Consider the following 8,006-nt stretch of genomic DNA (forward strand, 5'->3'; position numbering starts at 1 on the left):
CCTGCTGCACTACAGCTCTGTTCCCCATTATTTTTTATTTTTTATTTTACTTTTTTTATAGTCCAGGAGTCTCTTTATTTTTAAACAAACACTTCTCATGCCATGATTTCATAGGGTACGGGTTCCAGCAGCTCAGGTTCCTTTCCGTTGGTTCTTACAAAGTGGGCTTCTCTGGGTGGAGCAGGCTGGCGCTTCAGTTGAACCCAAGTCCCTTTCCCTTTGGCTTCCTTCTTTTTTTGATCATTTTCCTTCACCCGTTTCAGGAAGCTGTCTCGACTTTTAGAGTGCTTAATATGCTCAATGGGGACATTAATTCTCTTGGCAAGAATCTTGCCCTTGACTTGTTTGTTAGCGACAATGCCAACAGCATGCTGGGTAACATTGTAGACTCTTCCAGTTTTGCCATGATAACAATAGTGGGGCATTCCTTTTTGGACTGTGCCCATTCCTTTTATGTCTATGATATCACCTTTCTTGTATATACGCATGTATGTGGCCAAAGGAACAACTGCATGTTTTCTGAAAGGTCTAGAGAACATTTAGTGAGTGTTCCTCCGCTTTCCCTTTGTGTTGGTCATTTTGGCGATTTACTGGGCGCTGGCGGTTCCGGCGAAAGTCTCTGTTCCCCATTATTTTAACTTTCATATAAAAGAATAGTATTACATTCTGTATTTATATATCAAATCTTCTTTATCGATTCATTTGAAGAAATGTTGATTCAGAACCTATGTCCCTTTTTAAAATTGCTGATTTTTAATGGTGAAGTTTCATTAATTCTTTGCGTATTTGTCTATTACCCCCTTTTCAGACATATGATAGGCAAAATATCTCCCATTTAGTAGGAAATCTTTTTCCTCATGATACATGTTTCTTTTACTGTGCAGACACCTTTTATTTAGATGTAGTACCATTCATTTACTTTTCATTGCTATTGGAACTGTATCCCCAATAAAATTCTAAGGCTAAAGCCCAGTTGTGTATTGCCTATATTTGCTTCTGTGTATTTTATGATTTCATTTCTTGTATCCTAGTTTTTATTTTGTTTTATTTTTGGTTTTGGAGCCATACCCTGTGGTGTATTTTATCAGGTATAGGAATATTTAGTATATTCTGTCCTTTTCTCTGCTTTTCTCTGCATTATTGCCTTAGAACACATTGCTTTAACATTTCACTCGTAGCCTATGTTTTTCCTTATATTAGAAATGAGTTGCTTAAATGTATCATATAGATGGATCTGAATGTTTTTAATTTATCAGGTTACTCTGTGTCTTTTGATTGGTGAGGCCAAAGCATTCAGATTTGATATATGGGACTTAATTACTGTCAGGCTGTATTTTTTTATGTTCATTCTTTAATTTATTGCTTTTTGTTTCTTTTGCTGTTGGTTTTGTATATTCATTTGTATTACATTCCCTGATGAGATTCTCAATTTCATATTATTTTTAATCTAAGCACCTCTCCCCCAGATTTTTGTTTTGTGACTAATATTAGGGTTATATCAGTGTTCCTGTATCTAAGACAGTGGTATTTTCTACTGGTATTGATTTGGCTATTTTTTAAAAATATTTTTTAAAATCACCATGAGATAGAACATTACAAAATTGTACATGATTGAGTTTCAGTCATACTATGTTGCAACACCCATCCCAGCACCAATGTTCCCAGTTTCCCCGCATCTCTTCAAGTCACCCCCAACCCCAGCCCGTCTATGGCAGGCACCTCTCTCTCACTCTCTTTCTCACTCTCATTTTAGGCATTGTGGTTTGTGACACAGATGCTGAAATATAATTATTTTTATATCCTTTTACCTGCTTTCAAGACTTAGTTCTTGTCCAGAGTGATCATTTCCAACTAGTGTTGTCATAATGGATTCTCCTCTATCTTAACTACCATCCATCTCCCACATCCATCTCCTCCTAGCCCTTTTTCCCAGCATTGGGTATTAGTATCACACAGTGTTTTTATTATATCCCTCAAATAAATGCAGTCATTCTATATCTATCCCTCTCCTTCTGACTCATTTCACTCAGCATGGTACTCTCCAATTCTATCCACTTATAGGCAAATTTCATGACCTCACTTTTCCTAACAGCTGTGTCATATTACACTGTGTAGATGTACCATAGTTTCTTTATCCATACTCTTAGGCATTCAGGTTGTTTCCAGATTCTGACTATTGTGAATAGTATTGCAATGAGCATAGGAGTGCAGATGGTGTTTTTTCTCTGTGTCTTTGGACCCTCCAGGTATATACCCAGAAGTATTATTGCTGGGTCAAATGGAAGCTCAATTTCTAATTTTTTTGAGGAATGTCCATTTGTTTCCAAAAAAGCTTAGACCAGTAAGCATTTCCACCAGCAGTGAATGAGGGCCCTTTCTTCCTCATCCACTCCAGCAATGGTTGTTCTTGTTCATGTATATGTGTGCCAGCCTTTGTGGCTTAAGATGATATCTCATTGTTGTTTTGATTTGTATCTTTCTGATGAAGAATTAATCTTCAATGTAGATTATATTGTTTATCTGATTTTTTCCTCTGCTGTATCATTATTTTGCAAAAGAATACAACAAATTTTTATTATAGTAATTGGATAGCCTACCATTCTTTTGTACTCATTATTTCTGATAACTTTTGTTTGCTTGTGGGCCACAGTTTGTGATGTTCAAGGCTTATTCCTGTCTTTGTGTTCAGGGATCACTCCTGGCAGGCTTGGGGTACCATACAGGGTATCATTATTGAACCTGGGTCTGCCACATGAAAGGAAAACACCCTACCACTGTACTATCACTTTGGCCCCTATTTCTAGTACTTTTTTTTAATTAAATTTTTTTTTATTGAATCACCATGTGAAAAGTTATAAAACCTTTAGGCTTAAGTCTCAGTCATACAATGATCAAACACCCATCCCTTCACCAGTGTACATGTTCCACCACCAAGAACCCCAGTATACCTCCCATGCCACCCCCATCCCCCGCCTGTGTGGCTGATGATTTTCACTTTACTTTCTCTTTACTTTGATTACATTCAATATTTCAACAGAAAATTCACTATTATTATTTGGAATTTCCCCCCCAACAATCAGACCTGCCAAAAAGGCATCATTTGATAATTTGTTTTCCATTGCTGAGAATGAAAAGCATGTGAGGTCGTGCGGCTGTGACACTGACCGCGCAGTTTGGGATTTTTGGTATTTTAGTAATTAAGTCCAGAGAAATTTCTGCCAGAAATCGCATCATTGCAAGCTTGTACCTCTGTTTAGTGGGCCTTATAAGATGGTGGTCACCACACTGCCACCGTGGAAAGGAAAGGCCGAGAGAGAAAAACCTTTACCCTTCCAGGGCGGCATGGGGCCGTAGCTTAGTTCACAGTCTAGAGGCATTTCTGTACGAAACTGCTGGGTGCCGAAAGTAGTTAGTTGGCCTCTGGGATCATGGGCGTTCAGGAATGGAGGGGCCGCTCGTGTGCGGCCGCTTGTGATCACATCTGGGCGGAGAGCGGTGCTGGTAATGCCCCCCATCCCGAGATCTCCCGCATGTCCTGTCACTGCAAGCTTGTACCTCTCTTTAATGGGCCTTATAAGATGGCTGTCACCATGCTGCCACCAGGTAAAGGAAAGACCAAGAGAGAAAAACCTTTCCCCTCCCGGGGTGGCATGGTCTAGAACCTTTTTAAGTAAAGCTTTTTGTTTGTTTTGAGGCATTCTTCTGCAGATTGAGGAAGTTTATGGCTATTATTTCTTTTTACAAATTATTATTATTTTTGCTTTTCTGGCCATACCCAGCCATGCTCAAGGTTTACTTGTTGCTCTATACTCAGGGATTACTCCTGTTGGTGTTCAGGGGACCATAATGGGGTACTGGGATTGAGCCTGGCTTGGTTGCATGCAAGGAAAATGTGCTACCCTCTGTACTATTGCTTCAGTCTCATAATTATTATTTATTTTTTAAAATTTTTTGCTGATCACTGTGAGATAGACCCTTACAAAGCTGTTCTTGATTGGATTCCAGTCATACAGTTTTTCAACACTCATCCCTCCAGCAGTGTACATTTCTCAACACCAGTGTCCCCAGGTTCCCTCCCATCACCCCCTATACCCACTCTCTGCCTGCATTTCTTTTTCTGGCAGGCATTTCTCTCTCTCTCTCTGTCTATCTCTCCTTTTGGTCATTGTGATTTGCAATATTGATACTGAAAGGTTATTAAAATATCTATTTTACCTATTTTTAACACTCAGATGTTGTCCAGCATGATCATTCCCAGATATTATTGTTATACTGGTCTCTTCTTTATCTTACCTACTCTCAGCCCCCCAACTTTTAGTTAGTTCCAACCATTGACCAGTCTTCCTAACCCCTGTTTTCCCTGGCCACAGATATTAGTCTTCTACTATATATTTTTATATACCACAAATGCATGCAGTCATTTATATCTGTTCCCTCTTCTTCTAACTAATTTCACTCAGTGTGATACTCTCCATGTCTATCCATTTATAGGCAAATTTCATAACTTTATTTTTTTCTAACAGTTGTATAGTATTCCATTATGCAGATGTGCCATAGTTTCTTTATCCATTCATCTGTTCTTGGGCACTCAGGTTGTTTCCAGATTCTGTCTATGGTGAATAGTGCTGCAATGAACATAGGAGTGCAGATGGTGTTACTGCTGTGTGTCTTTGGGCCTCCAGGGTATATTCCCAGAAGTGGTATTGCTGGGTCAAATGGGAGCTCAATTTCTAATTTTTTGAGAAACGTTCATATTTTCTCCAAAAGAACTGGACCAATCAGCATTCTCACCAACAATGAAGGTGAGTCCCTTTCTCCCCATATCCACGCCAATACATTCACTTAAACAGGTTGAGAAAGCCGTTTTACAAGAACCGAAGGACTGGGACATTTTTATTTTTTATTATTTTTTAAAATTTTTTATTGAGTCACCATGTGGAAAGTTACAAAGTTTTCAGGTTTAAATCTCAGTTATACAATGCTCGAATACCCATCCCTTCACCAGTGCTCATATTCCACCACCAAGAATCCCAGTATAGCTCCACCCCGCCCCCCCACACCCCTAACCCCCCCACGCCCCTAGCCCCCCACCCTTTGCCCCCCCCCGTGTAACTAATAAATTTCAATTTACTTCCACTTTGATTGCATACAATATTTCAACAAAACTCACTATTATTGTTTGGAGAGTCTCTCCCCTAAAGTCAGACCTGCTGAAAAGGAAGCATTAGATAATTTGTTTTCCATTGCTGAGGATGAAGAGGTATGAGGTCGAGTGACCACACTTAGCGGCCTCTCAGTTTTGGGTTTCTGTAATTTAGTATTTTAGTAACTAAGTCCAGAGAGATATCTGCCAGAAGTTGCATCATTGCCAACTTGTACTTCTCAGTTACATTATATTCCACATATGAGTGCAATCTTTCTATGTCTGTCTCTTTCTTTCTGACTCATTTCACTCAACATGATACTTTCCATGTTGATCCATTTATATGCAAATTTCATGACTTCATGTTATCTGACAGCTACATAGTATTCCATTGTGTAGATGTACCAGAGTTTCTTTAACCAGTCATCTGTTTTGGGGCACTCTGTTTTTTTTCCAGATTCTGGCTATTGTAAACAGTGCTGCAATGAACATAGAAATACAGATACCATCTCTACTATACCTTTTTGCCTCTCCGGGATATATTCCCAGGAGTGGTATTGCTGGGTCAAATGGAAGCTCAATTTCTAATTTTTTGAGAATCGTCCATATTGTTTTCCAAAAGGGCTGAACGAGTCGGCATTCCCACCAGCAGTGAAGGAGAGTCCCTTTCTCCCCACATCCACGCCAACACCGGTTGCTTTTGTTTTTTGGGATGTGGGCCAGTCTCTGTGGTGTGAGACGATATCTCATGGTTGTTTTGATCTGCATTTCCCTGATGATTAGTGATGTTGAACATTTTCTCATGTGCCTCTGAGCCATTCGGATTTCTTCTTTAGGAAAGCTTCTGTTCATTTCATCACCCCATTTTTTTTATCGGGTTGGCAGTTTTCTTCTTGTGGAGTTCAACCAGTGCATTGTATATCCTTGTTATCAACCCTTTATCGGATGGGTACTGCATAAATATCCTTTCCCATTCTGTACAAAGATTGTCTTTGTACTTTGGTCACTGTTTCTCTTGAGGTGCAGAAGCTTCTTAGTTTGAGATAGTCCCATTTATTTATCTCTGTTTTCATTTGCTTGCCCAGTGGCGTGTCAGCTTTGAAGATACCTTTGTCTTCAATGTCGTGGAGGGTTTTGCCGACCTTGTCTTCAATGTACCTTAGGGATTCTGGTATGATGTTGAGGTCCTTAATCCATTTTGATCTGACTTTTGTTTGAGATAGTCCCATTCATTTATCTCTGTTTTCACTTGCTTGGCCAGTGGAGTGAACTGGGACATTTTTACAAGAGCAGGATGGTTAGCCAACAGGAACAGATAGATCAACCTTCTAGATATATTGTTTTCTCCCCTAGTTGCCCTGGGTGCCATTAGTCACTTCTAGTTTTACCTTAAGGCCATGACGCAAGTAGATAAAAACCTAAGCATACATAAGCGCTGTGGAGTTACAATAAAGTAGCTTTTGCTCACCTCTCTCTGTATGTGTGTGTGTGTTTTTCTCCCCTCTCCCTATCACTCTCGCACCCTCTCCTCGTGAACCCTGTAATCTGGTTCTGCGGGTTGGGACATATATATATATATATATATATATATATATATACACATATATATTTATTTTCCTCTATGATTGGTTGGTTACTATTTGAACCCTATCAGATGTGGTGCAGTACTCTTGGAGTATAGGTAGGGTGTGTCTTATGATGTGTCCAGGAATAGGTTCACTTGTTCGTGAAGCTTGGCCCAAGTGTGTGGGAAGTGGCCTTGAGCATGGCAGCAGTTGGGTTCTGGAGGTTTTCGGTTGCCGGGACTGGGTCCCTTGGGGCGGGGAGGGCTCTCACCCACCCCTTTCTGTGGCACCCTTAGTGAAACAGCCTGGCATGGGATCCAGTGGCGTGGCTATGCGAGTGTCATGTTATGCTCCCTTCCAGGAGAGAAGGACACGCGATCTTCCACTGTGTTCTTTAGCTCTGTGATGCCTAATAGAATTGTCTTCATACTTTCCTTATAATTGTTGAAATTATCTTTCACTTATTCCATCAAGCCAATGAACATTGATATGATTGTTGCTTTGAATTCTTCATCTGGTATAGAAATGGCGGATGTGCTTCTTCTCAGGCTTTTTAGTGGGTGAGTTTCTCTAATTCTTTGTGGTTGGTGTTACATGAAGGTTTGAGATGAAAGTCTGATTTAATGCACATCTGGGCACAACCTGAGGGTTAAGATGGCAAATTTGATCCAGAGATTGTGGCTCTGAGTTTGTGTTACTCTGGACAACAGCTAGGAATTTGTGGTCTCAGGTGTATTGTAACAGCAGCATCACCAAGGTCTGACTTGCCTTGGCTTCATCCCAGAGTTCACAGTTGCTGGTCCCTAATGGTGTCTGTGGTTTTGATGTCCATCAGGCCTAAAGTCTGGTGCAGAATTCAGCAGGCTTGGATTGTATATGGTGTCTCATGGTCTTGAATACCCAGTAACAACTGCAGTACTAAGAAGCCCCGTGTTTCTTTTTTATATATAAACTTCTTTTGTTTTTCATTTTTATTTGGGGGGGTCACACGCAGTGATTGCTCACGGATCACTCCTAGCTCTGCATTCAGGTGTTCGGGGGAGACCATATGGGATGCCAGGGATCTAACCCGGGTCAGCCACATGCAAGGTAAACAACCTTTCCACTGGGCTATCGCTCCAGCCCAAGCTCTGTGTTTCTACAGAGGTATTTTTCTTTGTCAGTGCATGATAACAACTGTCAACCTCAAATAGACTTCTAGATCTACCAATATCAGCTAGATCTCTTGTGACCTGTTATTTTGGTGTAAGGCAAGGCCTGTGGCACCACATATGACAAGGTATGAACTCCAAATGTTC

At 40.4% G+C, this 8,006-nt stretch overlaps 1 pseudogene; it reads right to left on the minus strand.

The window, feature by feature from the left end:
• Positions 1 to 95: 95 nt before the first annotated feature.
• LOC105943431 (60S ribosomal protein L21-like) lies at positions 96 to 578 on the minus strand (annotated as a pseudogene).
• Between the last annotated feature and the right edge of the window lie 7,428 nt (positions 579 to 8,006).

This window comes from Sorex araneus, chromosome X, assembly GCF_027595985.1.
Source record: "Sorex araneus isolate mSorAra2 chromosome X, mSorAra2.pri, whole genome shotgun sequence".
NCBI classification, from domain to species: Eukaryota; Metazoa; Chordata; class Mammalia; order Eulipotyphla; family Soricidae; genus Sorex; species Sorex araneus.